The sequence below is a fragment of the Centruroides vittatus genome, unplaced genomic scaffold (genome assembly GCF_030686945.1).
Source record: "Centruroides vittatus isolate TY-2023 unplaced genomic scaffold, ASM3068694v2 contig_484, whole genome shotgun sequence".
Classification (NCBI taxonomy): domain Eukaryota; kingdom Metazoa; phylum Arthropoda; class Arachnida; order Scorpiones; family Buthidae; genus Centruroides; species Centruroides vittatus.
In genome coordinates, this window is record NW_027122274.1 from 2,881,527 (window position 1) to 2,902,009 (window position 20,483).

Sequence of the window (20,483 nt, forward strand, 5' to 3'; positions counted from 1 at the left end):
AAGCGAAAAGTCTTCTACCATTATGAAAAACTACAAAATCGTATAAAGTATGGTTTTTAGGGTTTTTAAAATAAAACATTTAGTTCAGAAGAAAGTTTATTCAATTACAGAATATATTGAGTTGGATGAGGATCTTAAATATAACTTACTCATCAATGTTTTTAGTCTATTTGAGTGATGTCAACGGTTCTAAAACCCTTATGATAAATTCTTTTTAAATGATGATTTAAATCTTTGTTTAAAATTTTCTCTCAAAGCTTTTCCTGAATTGAGGTCAAAATTAAGAAATATTTAAATTAATTTTTTAATACATCTTTCATTTACCTCTTCACATTTTCATGATGCATTTATGTTTAAGAAAAGTATCCGTTCATAGAAAAATTAGCAAATTCCTAACTTAAATACATGGTGCCTATAATTAAAGTATACCAATTTAGACCGCTCTGGAGAGAAAACTGTTTTAGGTAGATCGATAAAATTCTGTAGGCACGTTTACCTTGACACGGGAAAATTATGTACAGAGCTTCAGATCTAGTTACAGTTTTCGCCACTAGAAGTTTATAACGTCTCTATTGTCGCAGCAGCATAAAAAACTGTCTAACACGCTTTCTGCCACTCTCATTCACATATTGCAATCCAGTTATTACATTAGAAACAGTCAAATGCAACATGTCAAGACTAATGAGACTCACTTCTCTTCCAATGCGGCTTTTTAGTTGTGATAAATCTTCAATTCCATTTCTATAACCCCTGCTTTTCGACATACTGCTGAGACTGTGGCCCCATTATAAAATTGTAACTATTTTTGAAACACTGTATATTGTAAACACTGTATATTGTAAATGTTGTATATTTAGCAGGATGGCCGAAACGGTTAAGGCACTATCACTCTGGGGAGGACTAGGGATCCAGTCTGGCCAGAAAAAAACCACAGGAATTTTTTGGAGTGTCTATTCCGGATATATCGAGCCGGTCCCTCACCATCCGGAACCCGATTGTGGGCCTGATCAAACCCACAATGAGCTTGAAAAAAAGGCCGCCTTAGTGCCCACAGGACGAAAAGCTTTTAAAAACGGTGTATTTAAATTGTTATTTGTTGTTTTGAATTCAATTTCATTAGCGTTGTAACGACTTTTGTTTAATTACATGTGATAAATGTATCATAAAGGTCAATAGATAGAAAACGAAAAACAAATTTTGTATTGAAAATTTGTTATTTTCACGCAACGGCAATTTGTTGAATTTAACAACGATCCAACATCGAAAACGGGAAGTTCTTGATAGTTTTATTGTCAGCGGCATTGCGTGACCGTCACATCCCATATACACATTTAAAAACAGTCGTGTAGCATCAATTTACGCAATGATAAATCCGAAATGAGTCATGTTATCCCGATTCATGCGCATATATTATGGAGAAAATCGAAAGAGAATCTTATTTAATTCAGTAGGAATTATCATTTAGAAATCCTCTTTCAATATATTAAAAATTCGAAAATTTAATTTTTAACGTTTTTCATATTATATTTTTATTAGCTTACTTATATTTTAATATGAAGTTTTATTATATATTTAAAAAAATCCCTATCATTTTGCTTCAAATACTCATATTTTAAATTACTTCTTTTAAATACCTTGATAGTTCTCGAATGTAGCTGTAATTATCCTATAAATATCTGAAATAAAAACAATCCGAAAAATATTATTACTAACGTTGAACTCTTTCATTTTTTCTAAACATTAATTTATCATTATTATAAACACTCAAATTATTGGAATTACTTTAGTCTAAAGTTAAAATCTTGCATTTGATTTTTTTAAAGAGTATTCTTATTATTAGTTTTTCTTCTTAGTAAAAGTAATTTTAGTTTTAGAACAGCAGCTTTAATAAAAATATATAATATAAGAGTTATTTTCGACGCTATTCTTTACTCGATTGCTATTTAGAAAGCATTGCTATAAGGATTACCATAAGAATCTTAGTTCAATACAATAATCAAACCAAGATTCTTTTGATGGTGCGATCGAATATCATTGAAAACCTTACTTCAGTATAGAAATAAATATTTAATCGAAATTCTGCCGAACCGAAACTTATAAATATGATTATCAAGCAATAAAAGAGAATAATTTTTATATTTCTGTACTAAATCGTAAAAATTACACGTAAGACTGGCTCTTCATTGATTATTTAAGGATGTTAAACCTCAATAAAACTTTGAATATTGTCCCAAAAAATCTCGCCAAATGTTTTTATCGTATCTGATTTTGTACTCTCGAAATAGCGAAATTCTGGAACTTGTTCAAGAACAAATATATTCGACACCGCCCATAAATATAAAAATCTATTGATCAGTTATTGTTAATAATGTGACAATCCGATACGTTAAGCTAACATATTCTCTCTAGCCAATTTTTAACATATTTTTTAAAAAAATTCATAAACAAAGTTATAAATAAATATTTATGAATCTTTATTTTTGACTATTATCATTATTCCTTCTATTTATATTTCTATTTAGTTTTTGTTTATGGAATTGTACATTACTGGTGTGAATTTTCTCATATTAATTACTTTAAATAAATATATTAATACTTTATATATTAATTATTATTTAGTCAATTAATTAAACTAAAGAAAAAGTTCACCAATTATTTTTTAAAAATTTATTTTCACGCTCCGGAATACGCACATGATGATCTGTCCGTTCCTTTTTGGCTACTTGGTCACCAAGATTTAAAATTTCCCTTAAAACATACTCCATCAGTGGCGAGTTGATAAAAGCAGTGAATACTGGGAGCTGGTTGCGGGTTCGCATCTGAACGGGTTGCCCGTGTGGAGTTTTCCGGGTTTATTCACGTGTCTAACATCCAAATAGGGACCAGTTTCCAATAGAAAGCCTTTCTAGGAAGCATCTCCCTTGACAGATGGTCCACACGCTGTCTTGCATTAAAACCATCAATGCATTCCAGTTCAATGTCAAGTCTTTCCTTTCGTCATCAGAGCCGTCAAGAGTTGGTATAGGGGGTGAAGAGTAGAGCGGTCTCCTTTTGCCTCTTAGTGGGCCCTTTATCAATTTTTTGAAGAAACAAAATACGTATAATTTTTTTCCATTATTATTAATAAAAATTAGTCTTACAGATTTTTTTTTTCTGTTGGTAAAACTAACATTAATTTTTTACAGGGGGGAACCACTAAGGGTTCCTAAATTTTATTCGAACCCGGAGAAAAATTCTCTCTCAACGGTATTAAGGATTCGACCATCGCAATTGCGGGCCCGATCGAATCCGTAATGGGAATGAGAAAGCGGCCCACGGGGCCATAAGAGTCAAAAATAAATAAATAAATAAATAAAGGAGAAAGTATTTCAGTTTAAACAGGTTTTTCTATCCTAACACTGTTATATTTAACATAAAATTTTAATTCTTTTTGTGGCAAATTTATTGTCTGCTTAAATTTTATAAAATATTTCTTGCTGTAACGTTGTAGTCTTCTCTACAACGCATCCAAAGCCGAATTTTAATTTTTCTCTCTTACGATGTGATAAGACATTTATCAAATTTTTATTTTCTTTTTGATAACGTGATTTATTATGATAACAAAATATTGATTTAATAATAATAACTCTTTGGCTGTCGCAAAAGTAACATTAAATTTTTATCGTGGAATATTTTGATTCGTGACTAATGTAAACGGTAGATATTTCGAGATCTTATTGATTTATAGAAAAATACTTTATAAGAAACATTTTGCCTAAACTTTAAATATTTTCTCATTTGTTTCCACTGTTTCTTTTTTAAAAATAGAATATTTTAATGGCGCGCTTCCCTCGCCATGTTCCGATATCGAAATAAAGTATTAATACTTTTTATATTCAATTTTTATGGTAATAAAAATTGAATATAAAAAGTATTTTACTTAATATTAAAAAATATCTTTTCTTGTAAAATTATTCTTTTCGTCAACTGTATAATTAGATTTATAGTTACAAAGTTGACAAAAGTTATTATTAAGTTATATCCGAAACTTTGTTTATGAATTTGAATATGATAATTATTTGTTCTATTTATATTCCTATGTAGTTTTTGTTTATAAAATTTTATATTATTAATACGAATTTTCACATGAATTACTTAAATATATTAATACTTTATGTATTAATTATTATTTACTTATATTAATTAATTAAAATTAAAGATAAAGTTTGCCAAAACAGACGTGTTTATTCTTGTTTAAAATAAACAAGTCTGTTTATACAGACAGAAATGGTATTTGTAATGATATTCGTTTTATAACTTTATAATCATACGTTCTATATACAAATTATATGATTATAAAGTTTCTAATCTTTTCTAAGTTTATTTTACATGCTAGTAATATTCTCTGTTTAATGTAATGGTTTAATATTTAAATAAAATATGAATATTAACGATGTAACTAAAGCAGAATGATAGTTTCATATAGATTTTTTAAAAATTCAGTTTATACATTATAGTTTAATGACACAAGTCACTTCGGGGAAGAGTAAATATTATTTTCAGTTACTATCTGTAATGTTATTACTGTATTAGCAAAGAACAAAATTCTGTAGTTAACGGTGTAGCAAAAACAATGAAAACAAATAAATTAGAAATTTTTTACATATTTTTTAAAAATATAAACCATTAATTCATTGTATTTTCTGTTATATTAATATGTCTCCCAAAGTTTACTAACATATACAGATATTTTAATATTACTATAATATTTTAATTAAAATAATCTTAATATATTACCCAACTGCAACTGTAACTGTTCCAAACTAATATATGCTTCTAAACCGGTTTATCCTCCAAATAAGTGTCTTGATTAACTGACTTTTAGGCTACTTTGTTCTATATAACTTTCTTATGTGCGAGACAATGATCACGGATACCGTACATAAGAGATGCATGTATACACAGGTACGTTAATATTTAATTATTATAAACAATAAATATTCTTTTTTGAAATACAAAACAATATTAAAAGAGAAATTTATAATTAATTAAAAAAATAAAAAGTCTGTTCAATTGGAACTTTAATACACATGTTTCTTTGAATGTAAATGGAAACCATTGTCATTTATTGTAACAAATTCTGAATTTAGGCCCGAAACGAGCTACATACGCACGTATTGTTTGTCTCAACTAAATAACAGGGAGAAGAAAAGCCAAGTAATCGTCGTAAGCACTATATTGTGTTTATAGCCAACAATTATAAAAATAATAAATCTACTGATAATTTTCATTATTTGAAAATACAAAGATTATTATGAAAATGTATAAACATATCAGAAAAGAAATTTATGATTAAAATAATAAATAGAATATAAGAGAGCGCCTTTAACTTTACACAAGGTCTTATTAAGAAACAATATTTAAGTGTTTTCCTTGTAATTTAATATTTGTCAGTATACATTATAGATTCATTATAATTCATAATAACCAAGTAGATTTATTTCCTAATAAACTTTGATCTATTTTTTCTAAATATATCATGGTTTTTTGCGGATATTTATTTATTTAATAATAGTAGCTATGAAAGCTCATGCACTTCTGTAAGAAATATAGAATACATCTGTATAAAGTTACAGAAATGAAGTACACAAGTAAACATAGTATTAAAATTTAGCAAACATATGATGAATATTTTGAGATCAAAGAAAATAAATAATTCATAAAATTGATTGCTGTAATCGAAAAATGTTTATAAATTTCCGTTGTTAAATATAAGATAGAAATCGGCGACTCTGGTTAATTGATTTACAGTACTTTTAAAAATATACATTTTAAAATTATAATTAAGTATAATTATAAAAAAAGTTCAAAATTTATCACTAGAGTTATCGAGATTTTGTATGAGGCCCGGGGTAGATCAAGCCACTCTGCTTTTTAATGGACTCCTTTTGCTATTTGTTTATCTTTTTTCTTTTAACAAATGAAACCCATGGAATGCTTTTTCTTTTATTAATAAATAGCAGTTTTAGATATTTTATGTTTTTGTTAGTAAAAATAAATATTCATTTATATGAGTAGGAACTATTCAATACTATGGGTCCATAAATTTTCTCTGGACTCGGAAAAAATTCCTAGCTTTTTTCTCTCGACTGTCCTGTTTGTCACTGTTACGGCTAACGGGAATCTTAGCCAGGCACAAGTTCAGGGTGGTCGACACTCGAGAGTCCATACCCCAAGGTTCAAATCTATTCTGGGGTATACGTTCGTTCTTCTTGCTTAGCACTCGCCGACGTCCTAGCGACAAGTGACCAAATAACAGTGTCTGAACCTGCGGTTCCTCTCGTACTGGGCAGGATTACTATCGCAACGACTACCGTTGCCGCGGCTAGGGAGCTTCTGCCTTAGGGGCGTTTAGTCATAATCCCACGAATAATAGCTTCGCACCACTGGCGACTCCGCCCAAGCACATGTACTGTACAGTACCAAGTGTCCGTTACAGTCACAGATGATGATTTGTATTTTTATTACAATAAACGCATATATTAAAATTTCAATTGGATAGACTTATCTATTAGGCTACAGTTTGAAAATTGCAAACCTTTACATTCCAATTGTCGTACGTCCGACTGTCTGCCTGTCTGTCCTTTGTTAATCTTGAGAACCGAGTTGGATAGATAAAGCTTGGGATAAGATATGGCAAACTTCGGGGCTGGATGTTCTGATTAACCATATACGAACTTCCGTTCTGGATCGGAAAGCATGTAAATACTTTCTCGGCTATTATAATAGAGGGAAAGTATGGCAATCCGGCAAAAATTGACTCTCCCCAGATTTTTACATTTTTGAACTTAGGACACCTTGAAACGTCGAGAAATGCAAAAAAATTCGGGGATAATTTTTGAATGTCTGGATGTTAGTGGGGGGGGACATGATTTTGTTCACCCTCTTTGAAACTTAATAACTCCTTCGCTTTTTTTCGAAAATTTCTGAAATTATGCAGAAACATTTGTTTATTAGGGGGATTGGTGCTAATTAAATTTTGGTGGTTAAAGGTCGATGGGGGGGTGAGATAATGGGAGTCATGTGTATCTCTGATAGGGTCGGACTTAATGACGATTTTACTCATTATTAGCATTTAAAACTTTTTTATAAAACTCATCCCTATCCTCGATATTAAGAATTTTGCCATTTTATAACAGTTAAAAATATATAACGTTTTTATTAAAATACGATAATAGATGGCGCCACCAAAATTTTAATTAAATGTTGCCGGAAAGTTAAGCAACTCGTTGCTGGATTATTTTAAATTAAAAGATGATTAAAAATTGCAACATGGTATTCTGATGATATCACAATAAATAATTGCCCTTTCTTTAATATTTTTTTTTCATTTATTGAGTTGCAATTTGAAAAAAAATTGTAGATCTATAAATTTCCACTGTCGTCCGATTGTTTGTCCGCCTGCCATTCCTTAATCTTGATAAAAAGTTAGATAGATGAAAGTTAAGACAGATATAGAAATCTTAGGGGCAGGAGGATCCGATTAACTATAGGCCTATATGAACTTTTGATGCAAACTGGAAGTCACATTATTTCAATTCAAATCTTTTCCCCTGAATGGAGTTAGATGACCATCACGACTCCATTGCTAACGGAAAAGTATACTGTACAGAGGCAAGGCACTACTAATTTGAGGAAGAAAGCCATATTTTTAAATTAAATACGTTAAAAATATGATTTTCACTTATTCTACAAGTTTATTTTTAAGTTTGTCTTCCTTTCTAAAGAGAACGGTATTTATTTTTTTATCGTAACGAAGTAAATGGAATACAATTATAAAAGAGTACAGAAGTTTATTCATACTCCAAGTGTTATATATGAAATATCACATAAGGTATTTATCTGTTTTTTTTAACTCTTTCCGCCCTGTGGGCACTAAGAGGGCCTCTTTTAGTAGGCCCATTATGGGTTCGGCCAGGCCCACAATGGGGCGACCGGGTGGTGAGGGACGGGGCCCGACATATCCGAACGGACCACCCCCCGAAAAATTCCTGGGGATTTTTCGACCCGTTCGGATTCGATCCCGGGTCCCCCAGAGCGGTAGGCTACCACCTTGACCGCTCGGCCATCCGGCCGCTAGGTATTTATCTGTAAGGTTACACTGTATTTATCACATAAGGTTACTGTGTATAACAGTATCAGTGAATTTTATTTGAAGCAAAGTATGATGAATGTTAGTTACTTCATTGCGAAATATCTAATTAGGATTTTTCTCTTACGATGCATTGCAAACGATGTTACGATACGATAAATATGAAACAACACGATATGATCTTTTAGGTATTCTCACGCCTTGGCTTGTTAATTTCTTAATGAAATTGTTCCATTCTCTCATAAGGCCCACCGATGACAGCAACCATAAGAACTGACCATTGAACCCATAAGTTCAATGGTCAGTTCATAAGTTCTTCATAAATGGTCGATTTTTTACCCCCTGGGTGTAAAAAATAGACCATTTATGAAGCACTGAACACTGTCACGGGTTCGGTCTCACCAACGGGCTGACCACGTGGAGTTTTCTTCACATATCTAACACCTAAATAGGAGCCAATTCATTTGGCAGATTGCCTAAGTGCAGCGTTGTCTTGTTTCATCCAATCCATCAATCCAATCCATTCGTTCATAAATCACATGCCATTTCCGATCTGCATATCGTCTTGTGTAAAATATATACTGATCTGCATGCGAGGAAAGTTCAAACAAATCTTTAAATTTTAAACAAGAAAAATATATTACAGGAAATTTAAATAATCAAACAATTTAAATTCAATAGTACTAAAACAACATCGGATATGATCTCCATTCAAAGTATATCATTTAAAAAAATTACAATGTTTAGAATAGTCTTATTAAAATTTTTTGTTATAAAAATGTAAACCGGTTAAAAATTATTTCAACGAATAATTTCAAATAAAAATGTTATTTGAAACTACATAAATAAGAAAAGACATGATTTGTTAGGTAATAAATAATAAAAGTTGGAACGAATTGTTGATTCTGATAAAGAAATAGCACAGGAATATGAATTTTTCATAGCTGTTTCTATCTTCCAACGACGCGTTGCACGATAGCTAGTGAACATGATTAATTGATCAGGAAACATTAATTTTAGATTTATTTACACAATTAACCATTTACTGCCAGCAGTATGATTATAAAAACATATCTCCTGAAAGCCAAGTTTAACAACTAAACAACAAACTTTCTAATTAAATTCTCTTCTATTGTTGTTGTTTCAGTGTTATTATCAGGACCAGATTTAGAAATAGCTAAACAAGCTACAGCTTTCGATCTGCGTTATTAGTCTATAGCTTAGGGACTCATATTTTTATATAAATATATATTATTGCGTTTTGCAGAGGAAGGGCCTCCATGTGTTATAGTTTAGGGCATAACAAGTCAAGTCCAGCTCTGTTTATTACTGCTGGAAAAAAAACAAAAAAAAAAAAAACAAAAAAAAAAAAAAGAAAATGAACTGAAACTAAGCCTCCATAATATTCCAAAATTCTAACTGCTGTTCTATTATAATGGATAATAATAACATCGTTTTTAATGTAATTACGAGATAGTCTGTAAATAAATTATAAATATTGATTTATAATTTATTTACATATTTTAAACAAGGTAAAATTAATTAAAATTAATTTTGATTTCGATCTAAATATCGATCGGCTGCTTGTAATTTCTTATTTGTAATTAAATATTGTATATGTGGTGGCCAGAAAGTCGGTTAATCGAGATATATTTTAAGATTATTTTAAGAATGATTAAAGTCAGTTTGGAACAGTTTCATATTATTAAAAATAACGTACAGCTGTTCCAAACTGATTAAGTACTTTAAACAGAAAAAGAAATTTTGGTTAACCGACTTTGGACTACCGTATTTTCACGTATTTCCAACAAATTGTCAGTAATGGAGACCGTAACACCGTAAGAAAATGATGCAATTCTTTCAGTTTTACAATTAAGATTCAAGTTTTAGCTATAAATTAGCGAAATTTAAAATTATATTCGATTTAAACGCGTAAGTAGCCGTATATCAAAATGTCTAAAGTTCTTGTCAAATTAATTCAGGGAGCGATAGAAATAAATTACGAAATAATTAAAAATTAGCTTGGCAAAATAATTGATGAATTTTTACTAACCAAAAATTAAAAATTGACTTATTTTAATAAATTATGTAACTCAGAAATCGCAGCTCTGATTAAGGCAGCCATATTTTAAGATGTATTCATTATTAATCACTCTTTCTGTAAAAATTCGAATGATTGATTATATTATGACGTGATAAACACAAACTAGAGCGATTTATGAAAAGAGTTTTCACGACTCCCATAAATCAATTTATTCCAAATCTCTCGACCAGAAAAAAAAAGTATATACTTCCCGTGTTAGATCATTATAATCTAATTTAGGCTACATATTTAACAGCATCAAGAGAGATATGATAAGAAAAATACCGAATTTTCTCCATTTTTGTCTCCTCGAAACTAGATTTAATTTCTTTCTTTCGTGTTTATGGTTTATATGGTCTTGTAACGTAACCAGACAGGGACTCAGGATGCACAGGTCCCCTACCTTTGTAAATAAATAAAGAAAAAATGAAATAAGTACGGGAGAAAGATTTGAATGTTACGCATGTACCGGTACAGTACATATAATATCTAAGAGTACAGCTGTAGTGGCTACGTCTACAGTGGTACAGATGTAAATGTAGGCTGCACGTTTTAATTCGGTCCCAGTTAACTACTGTGCTTCATTCCCATTTTACTCAACATCCTTTCAGATGGATAATCGTTTACATGGTCTTTTTGTATGTAATTTACAAACAAAATTTAATGTAATTACAATATAAAAATGATATTGTAAGAAAAAATCTTCCGTTGTAATATTTTCTCATAAAAAAGGCATGTTCTCATTAAAAATAAAATTATGATTATTTTATATTAAAAATTACTCTTTAATAAAAAAATTTGAAAATAAATTATTGTTAGAGAACATTCTTTTTTATTTATTTAATTTTCTTATTTTATGAGGAATATTATAGTTTTTTCTCCCTAACAATTCATTATAAAAATTGTGTAAATCCCATTATCTCTCTAATTTTCATATTATAAATAACTAACTATATTTAAAAAAAATTCCTTTGTAGTGATAAAAAACTTTGTTTTATCTGATTAACAAATTATATAATTATTCTTTTAATAATTGTTCCACGCAAACATATGAAATATTTTTAGTTCTGTGCAGTTTTAAGACAGATTTTTACAATTTTTACGTTGCTAATTCGGTATATAACAAAATCAGATAATTTTAGATGCCCAGATTTAAATAACACTCAAATTTTTTACATTAGTATCGATTTACTTGCAAAATTTAATTAACGAATTATACTTTTCAAGTAAATCAATATAATTTAATGAAACTTCTTACCAACAGATGGCAGCAAGTATTTTTGTTATCTTAAATAGTTCTCTTGGTAATTTCATTATGATGAATGAAATTTTTATGTTAATAATTATAAATATTTATTTTATTCTATGAATGACAGTTTTATTTATATGTGTATATAATACGTGTGCTTGTATGTGTAATAAAGTTTATTACGTAAGATATCGTTTTAATTTCATAAATTTAATGCTGATTCACGATAAATTATGGCTAACATAGTCTTTAAAATATAATTTAAATAACATATTGACAAATTGTTATTTAAATTATGCTCCCATTTTGTGTGTATTATAGTAAAATAACAAAACAGTAACAGTAACACATAACTAAACACACACACACACACATCCACCATATCTGTGTGTATGTTACATTATACTGTATGCACTATATTACATCTTATAATGTAAAATATGAAAAATATAAAATTTATAATTTATATTGTTTTTATTTTGTTGCATTTAATAAAATATTAAACATTAAACATTAAACATACATAAAAACATAAAAAATTTATAATTATGTATGTTTAATGTTTAATTGTTATCTTGATCATTTCTCTGTGTGTATTGTATAGTCTGCATTTATGCAGAAAATGTGCCAATTATTTTCACTTCTTTGTTAATTTTTCGATATTTTAAAAGTTTTACGACATTCTTAACATGAAATAACAATTAAAAACTCAAAACGTGTGCATTGCATATTTATACAAGTTAATTAATAAATTCCTACTACAACTTGTAATAAAGTATATGTAGAGTATTGCATTCAAATGATGAGCCCCATATGTAACCCTTTTTACTCTATTAGGTATAAGATTTCTAATTCAGAATATCTATTTACTTAAGAAGTATACGCGACGATAACGAGTGTTTTTTTTAATATAAAATATCAAAACATATAAATGATATGACATTCTATTTATACATTAGTAACAACTGGACTAAATACGCGGTTTAAGGAATTCACTACTATAGTTCTTATTAACTCACTCGTATTCATGAAATTGATAACGTGCTATATTTAATAAGTGTGTAAACTATTTACAGATATGTAAAATAAATAAAAGAAACAGAACAAATTTCCCTGCAAAATATAAAAATCGATAGAAACTACAAAAGAAAAATTTATAAATAAATTTATAAATACGAAAGCACTTAAAATTCAAATATTTATTTTTGAATTGTCATGCATTAATATGCATTTGAATTGCTACTAAATCATGCAAAAAAAAGGGTTTTGCCTTTAAAAAAATAATAATGTTTTTCCAAAACGTATAAATTTTAACGTAGAAATAGAACTGTAACAGATGTAGAATATGTAAAATTTACTAATATGCGCTTTAAATATTATACAGAATATTATACAGTGGTTTTAATATTTATCCTTGAAATAAATGTTTTAAATGAGGCATTTATTTAGATTCTGTTAAATTCTTAACGTTGATTTGAATAATTTTGCGTCTGAATCAGAATATAAGTTAGTTCAATTTTCTGAAATTGCTTATTCCTAGAAATTTAATCGAAAAGGATACCGTATTTGGAATAATTAAACGCAGTTAAATGCCATATTTTTAATTGTTAACATTTTAAAATATAATTTCTCTCAGTTATTGATCTTTTATAATTGTCTATCGATCCAAATATCATATGAAATTCTGCTATTATTTGTACCTCGCTAGAAAATTTAATGGAGATTGTTAACTTATATGTAAATATTTTCCATTCATTTACGCATTATTATGCATACAGTTTTTTCTCTCTTTTTTTTATATTAGTATTCGAATGATGAACATATTATAGGAGTTTATTAATAATTTTTCAGTTATTATACAATTTATATAACAGCAGCAAAAGTCAAATAATTTGTTTTTATTTATTAGAATAAGTAGAACATAAAGTGAAATGAATTCTTTTATGTATTGAACGTAAATTTTAAACATTACAATTTAAAAAATTGACGTGATTTATCAGCAGAGTTTTCAAGTTAGAAGAAAAAAGATTTACAGTATAAGATTTTTTTTTTTTTTAATTTTCGTAACGTAAAACTGGATGTTTTATCGGGCAGCAATTTGAAAAAAATTTGTCGTCCGTTTGTCTGTCCTTCCTTAATCTCGAGAAAGGTATTAGTAGATGAAAGTCAAGACCAGATTTGAAAAGCTTAGAATAGGAGGACCCGATTAACTATATATAATCGTCCGGTCTAGACCGGAAGTCACGTGAATTCAATTCAAAAAATTTCCCCTAGATGAGTTACTTAGATTACCAGCATGACTGTTGTTATCAAGGAAAGTTTGATGTACAGGGGCAAGACACTGTGGAGGACATATTTCTTAATTGAATAAATTTAAGAATATGATTTAAAATAATTGCTCGTTTTATCTGGTTTAGTTATAAATGTGATTTTTCAATCCACAATTTTTATAGTGTAATTTTAATATAAAATGACTTGAAAAATATAACAGATTATTCATTTATATATTTATCATTTTTTCTTTTTAAACTCTTTCGCCCTGTAGACACAATTCTTATCTCTTACAGATTCGGTTAGAACCACAATGGGGATAGCTGAATGGGTGGTGAGGGATGGGGACTGACATGTACGGAAGAGACAACCTATTAAAAATTCCTGGGATTACTCGTCCGGATTCGATCCAGGATACCCCAGAGCGTTAGACTAACGCCGTAATTGCCTCGATGTCTGATTGTCGGTTTGTTTTATCATATGCATAGGATAATTATATCTCGCGTTAAGATAATAATTTATGCAATGCTTTTAACGTTACATTCATTATTCATTAAAACTTATTCCCGATAGTTTCTGTTAATAAAAATTAACGTTTTAGCTTGAATATAAAAATTTTATGCACAATGCAAAAATTGTTTTATTCTAATATTTAATGCTATTGTGTCCTTTCCACCGAAAGTTTATTTTTGATGCCAATAGAAAAATTTTTATTTAATTATGCGCTGAAATTTCAATATTAAAATTTTTCACAGATTTAATCTGTTATTAATTTACGCTCTGAAATTTATTATTAAACTACTGCTAAACTATTAATAATTTTTACACAAATGGAATGAATGTGTTTCGAATATATTTGCTGAATATTGTTAGAAATATTGACAAACTGTAAGTGCTTTTAAGTGACAACTAAGCAAGTAAACTAATAGTATAATTCGTTTCATATGAAACAAACTATGCTACTGGTCTGCTTATTAATATCAGCGTATTAAAAATAAATGCTGATTTTAATTGAACAAACTTGCAAAAATTTGAAAGATTAACAATGATGTAAATTTAAAAACTAATCTGTATAACTGTAATTTAAAAAATTTGCGTTATTATAAAATATTCAAAAATTATTCATTTAAAACAGAAAAAAATTAAATACTATACGATTTTTCGTTTAATAATCTAAGAAATTATTTGGTAATGGTAATTATGGGTATGGAAATAGACATTCTCTTAGTGCCCACAAGGTGTAAAAATCTAAAATAATAAAAAATAAAAATATTTCAAAACTAAAAGTTTCTATTTTTTTTTTTTTTTTTTTTTTTTTTTTTAAAGTTATAATGTTTATTTTAATTTGTTAAAGGATCAAGATTTATTATTTTAGTTTATTATTTAATCGAATATATCTTTAGTTTATCTATATTTTAATTTCTTTTTTCTGGCTTTTTTCTAGTTTTTATCTCTTGTCTTCGTATCGTTATTTCATCTCGGATGGTTCTTATTTATTTTATAATGATCTCTAACTTAATATAAACAAATAAATCTGTAATATGTATCTGTTGATTTATTAAATTAGTTGATTTTGAATAATACGAATAAAATGAACAAAACTGAATAAAATCGAAAAAAATAATTATTCATTTATTTAGACGATTTATTTACGTGTAATTCGATAGTGTTGTATCGAACTACTGTTTCTGGTTAATTTAGATAGAGAATCTATTTTTTATAAGTACTATATTTGTTGTCTGCGAAATATCAGATCAACGATCCAATTGGACTACCGACGATGTTACCGATACAAAACAGAACACGCTCCCTTCAATAATAAAAGCCATCTATTTGTAGTTATATTCCATGGGCTATCTCTTTCCCGTATAAAAACTATCGAAATATATTAATATTTTATTCAGAAATTACAAATCTTCTAGTGGTTCTGAATTTTTTTTATAAAGAACTACTCGTCTATCCTAAGATATTCCTGAACCAAACTGCTAGCTTTGATTATAAATTACGTGGGTAAATTTGAAAGAAAAAGGAAACTTTTAAGTTTATCAGCAACGTCAAAATAATCTCGACTAAACATTTACATTTCAGTTTTCTATTTTATAATAAATGCGTGCATTAATTTTGTAACCATTATTGTTTGTATTCACTTCCAATCTAAACGTCTATTACATTTTAGTCGTGATTAATGCATGTTGAAATCATTAGAGTCTGTTAAAATTTACGACGAAAAATTAATTTCGCAGGAGATAAAATTAGAAAAAGTGTAGAAAGAATAGTAAATAACATTTTACGGAAGAAATGCTTTAAAGTAAAGTCTTTTCCATTAAAAGCAATAAGGTGAATTTTAGGTTACCAAGGAGATGTACTTTTATCTTTCTATTTCTTTGATTCCATCTACTAAAAAGACAGACAGAAAGATGTTGTAACATGGAATGGAATACCAATTATTGCTCCTTACTATATTTAACTTCAATATTACTTGTTGTTACTATCATTTCTATTACATCCAAACCTCTGATAACGGGCACTGACGAAAACATAAAAAAAAAATGGCCGTTGTTTTTGCATTATTTTGTATGCATTTCAAAAAGAAACGTTTCTGAAAAATGGCCGCCGTTTAAAGGTTGCCATTTTTAGAGGTTTGACTGTATTATTGAATAATAAATATTTAAAAAAGAATACGTAGAATAGTATATTCGAATTTCATATTAATAAATATGAAATATAGTTATTAAACTTATTGTTTGAAAAAACGAGATTTATAACGTTAAAATTTAAAGAAAATCAAAATTGAAATGTAGAAAAATAGTTATAAATATTTCAGAATCAATTAATTTAGTAAAAAATGATGGTTAAAAAATTTACAACTATAATTCTTAATCTCTTTCCATGAGTTATTGGGAAGTAATATTCTATTAGGTGACATATTTATCACTGAATACAGTTAATTTTTAATAATGTTTTGCGAGAGATAAAATACAAACAATTTTTCATGATTATGCTATTTTTTCAGCTATTTTTACATTTATTTCTAATCATTTTAATCTATGATCATTACCTGGCGCAGGATAAAATACAGATAAAGAAAAGAGTTTTTTAAAAATAAAATATATTATTTAGTATTTAGTTTTTAACATTTAACGGTTTAAATATTTGTATTTGAATTTCTGGTTTTTGTAGACTATTCAAAACTTTATTTTAAATGTTATATTCCGTTTTTCTTTGAGAATCAGCAAAAAATACAAATGAACCTTCATTTGCTTTATTTATGATATTCATTTGAATTTATTTAAAAAATACAAACGAACCTTCAATAGAAGCCGTCTTTCAACAATGGCAACCAATAAATAGTGCCCATATTTTAGAAACGTTGTTTTAAAAAAATGCATATAAAATAACCTCTAAAGACAACCATTTTTATTTTATGATCAATTGCCACTTTTCAGAGGTTTGACTCTATCAGTTTTACTATTAAATTAAATAAAATAATTCGCTGAAATAAAATAATTAACAAATTTTTTAAATTCAGAAAAAGTCAGATAGCAGTTTTTATTTAACAAAAAGCAAAGTGCATACACTTAACTCCTTGCACACGAATACAAGAGATTGCCGGATTAGCGAGTTACCAGATTAAAAAGAGTTCCGGAAAGTGTTCAGGCCTAAAGGCAATGAATGACGCAACCTATTGCCCTTTGGTTCTGATTCTTTTTTTGGAGGCAGGAGGGCAAACAATATGGCGCTCTGTCATGCAATACTATACACAGAAATGAAATCCGAGTAAACAGGAAAACAAGTGTGACAAAGATTTTTATGGAAATGGAAGCCCAGAGGCAATTACACGGAGGATATGCCGGATTATTGAGAGAGCGGATTGACAAGCGTGTTCTGTACTTACTTTAATAAAACGATTGAAAATTGCATAATGGTAAAATTTCTTACAAATTCACTCATCAGAAAAGTCAGATGGAAATTTACTCTTCGCAGTTTCCTAAATTACCGATTCATTAAAATATCATCACCACTATTATCATAAATCATGCAAATGATTAGCAATTTCTAAAAATAAAATATTTATGCTAATTATTTATTTAAATATTTTTAGATGCAAATTGACTATTAAATATTAAATATCCACTTTTTAAAATTAATTACTAAAATTTGTAATGCTCTCATATACAAATGCTATCATTTGTATAGTTGTATTTATGTTTATGTGCAATTTTATTTTATAAAACAATAAATATTCAGTAAACATGACTATGAAGTGAAAATTTTCAAGATAAGTTGAATGCTTTGTCAAATTTACACGTAGCTAAACTATAAGATGAGTAGAAACACTGAGAAATTGATATAATTTTTGCAGTAATAATGAAATCATAAAAAATTTATGTATATAAATCAATGGAATTATATAATTCTTGTATCGGTGGTGTGAGTAATGACCAAGAAAGGCTGCACAAAAAGATAGCCGATCGTTTGTCTGTTCAGGAGCGAGAGAGATTGCTGCACGCTATGAGGTGTGGAAATCAGTGATCGCTGAGCCTACGTAAAGAGACGTCATGCCACAATTCATCCAAAAACCATCAAGATATTGTCATTCGAAGCTTAAATGACTACAGGTTTGGTTTGCGGACGCGCAGAGAAGTTGGTGGATGGCTCCGGTGCCCACATTTAATTTTAAGATATGCCTTCATATTTCCCTTTACTAAGGCACGTTTCAAATAATTTTCATCATCCTTGCATTAAAAATATAGAAAGTATAGCGATTTCTCAATGTCTAATTATTTTCCACCATACTGTAGTTACAGCTTAGGGCTCATTCTACGTGGGTAGAGTTTAAGGACTTATGTTTTTAAACGTATTACTACTTAATGTACTATGAAGGACTTTATACGTTATAACTTAGCGTGTGCGCCATCTTTAAGGGGCCTGAACACGTTCGGCCTCCCAGTAATATTTTAAATAGTGCTGGACCCCAAAGGAAGGAACTTTAGGGATCCTCTGTAATATTTACCTCTATAAATAAATAAAGAAAGAAAAAATTAAGTACAGTGGTAATGTAAGATTTGAAAATGACAAAAGCATCTATTGCATACAATATCTAAGAGTTTCTACTTTAAACTAGACCCCTAATATCGGTTCTAGTTACACTATTGATTAAAAGTCGATCATTAGCTAAAATTCGATTGGTTCCGTTGAGGCAAAAGACCGAATCGAATTCGGATTTTTCGACTTTCGTTTCATTCAATACATAAATAGTGTTTTCATATCGATTGCGACGATTGTACTGGTAAATTTATTCCTTTTTTGATATTATAACCTGTAATTTTTTTCGCATAAAAACTTTATTTTCAATTCTTCAAAGAAATGAATCTGTATCTAGAAACCTATATTTGAATAAATAAAAAATTTATTTAAAATTATTCAATTTTGAAAGTAAAATTTTAATGGTGTTATAAATCATTTAAGATTGATGTCATTAGTCAGTTTTATACTGTATGTTACATAGAAAAAAACTTAATTGATAAATAAGAAATGGTGCTTTATTTTAAAATACGAGGTATCTGAAGAAATAAAACATTTGTCGATGTCCCGTCCAGTATGAAGTGTAAGAAATTAGAATTAATCACTGAGAAATATTAGATTTTTATGTTGAAAAGTTCGGAATGTTGCTTTATCAGTCTTCGCTTTTTCTAAATATTAATTAATTAATTAATTAATTAATTATTTATTATATTAAATTTGGCGATGTCTAGCGGACAGTATTTGCCACCCCCACACAACAATCCCAATTAGTTAAAAATAAATACGCGGTAAAACCAAAGTGAAAAAACAACGCGAGAATAACAAAACAATAATAAGACAATTATTAAAAAAATTATTTGGAGTAAAGTATCTTTTTACAAATGGTTTTGAATTTATAGAAGTCAAAGGACAATTTGTCTTTGACTTCGATAGTGGTTTTTGATAGCGGTAGAAGAAAGATCTAATTGTTACATTCAGGCGACAATAGGGCGTATGAATACAAGTTGATGATCTACTATTGCATGTAGGAATATGGATAAAGGTATAATGAGAGGAAGAAAGCCGTTAAAATATTTGTATTTATAGATACGATCAAAGTAATCTATACATTGGAATAGGTTAAGAAGGCCGAGACGGATTCGTGCAACATCAGTGTCATTCATAATCTAATAAAATTTATTTTAAAATCATTTAGATTTTCTCTTTGCAACTTCAAATGGATATTTCTAAAAATAAAAATGACCTTGACCTTAATGTACCGAATCTCCAGAACATGTTCCTTGGAAGGCCCATATCAGAAAGTAACTTCTGTATAAAACCTTGTTTTATATTTGATCTGATAGATAAATAACTCATTAAATGAAAATTTATTAGAAATGAAACTGATGCCCAACTTAGAATTTGTTCCTTTAAATAACTGTATTACAGTATTGCATTTCATTTTCTTATATTCTTCATTATAAACTACTACTTTATTTTGCTTATATGCAAATTCGGTATTATCAGAGTCGGATTTGCACTTTAAGCTAAATTTATATGCTGCAGTTTACGGTTTCACGTTACAAGCCTATAACGTAAGGCCTCACGTTATTTGGTATTATGTTATAGCTTAGAGCAGGGGTTTTTAACTTTTTTGTTATATGGACCACTTCTCGGAATAATGTTTTTAAATGTATAAAATCAAATTACGAATGAAGCTAGTTATAGAAAGAGATTTTTTAAAA

General features: G+C 28.5%; 1 protein-coding gene across 2 annotated transcripts in view; it reads left to right on the plus strand.

The window, feature by feature from the left end:
- Window positions 1-20,483, plus strand: part of LOC136978028 (dual specificity tyrosine-phosphorylation-regulated kinase 4-like) — a 69,847-nt gene that overhangs the window by 47,127 nt on the left and 2,237 nt on the right. The gene's annotated exons all lie outside the window — the stretch shown is intronic.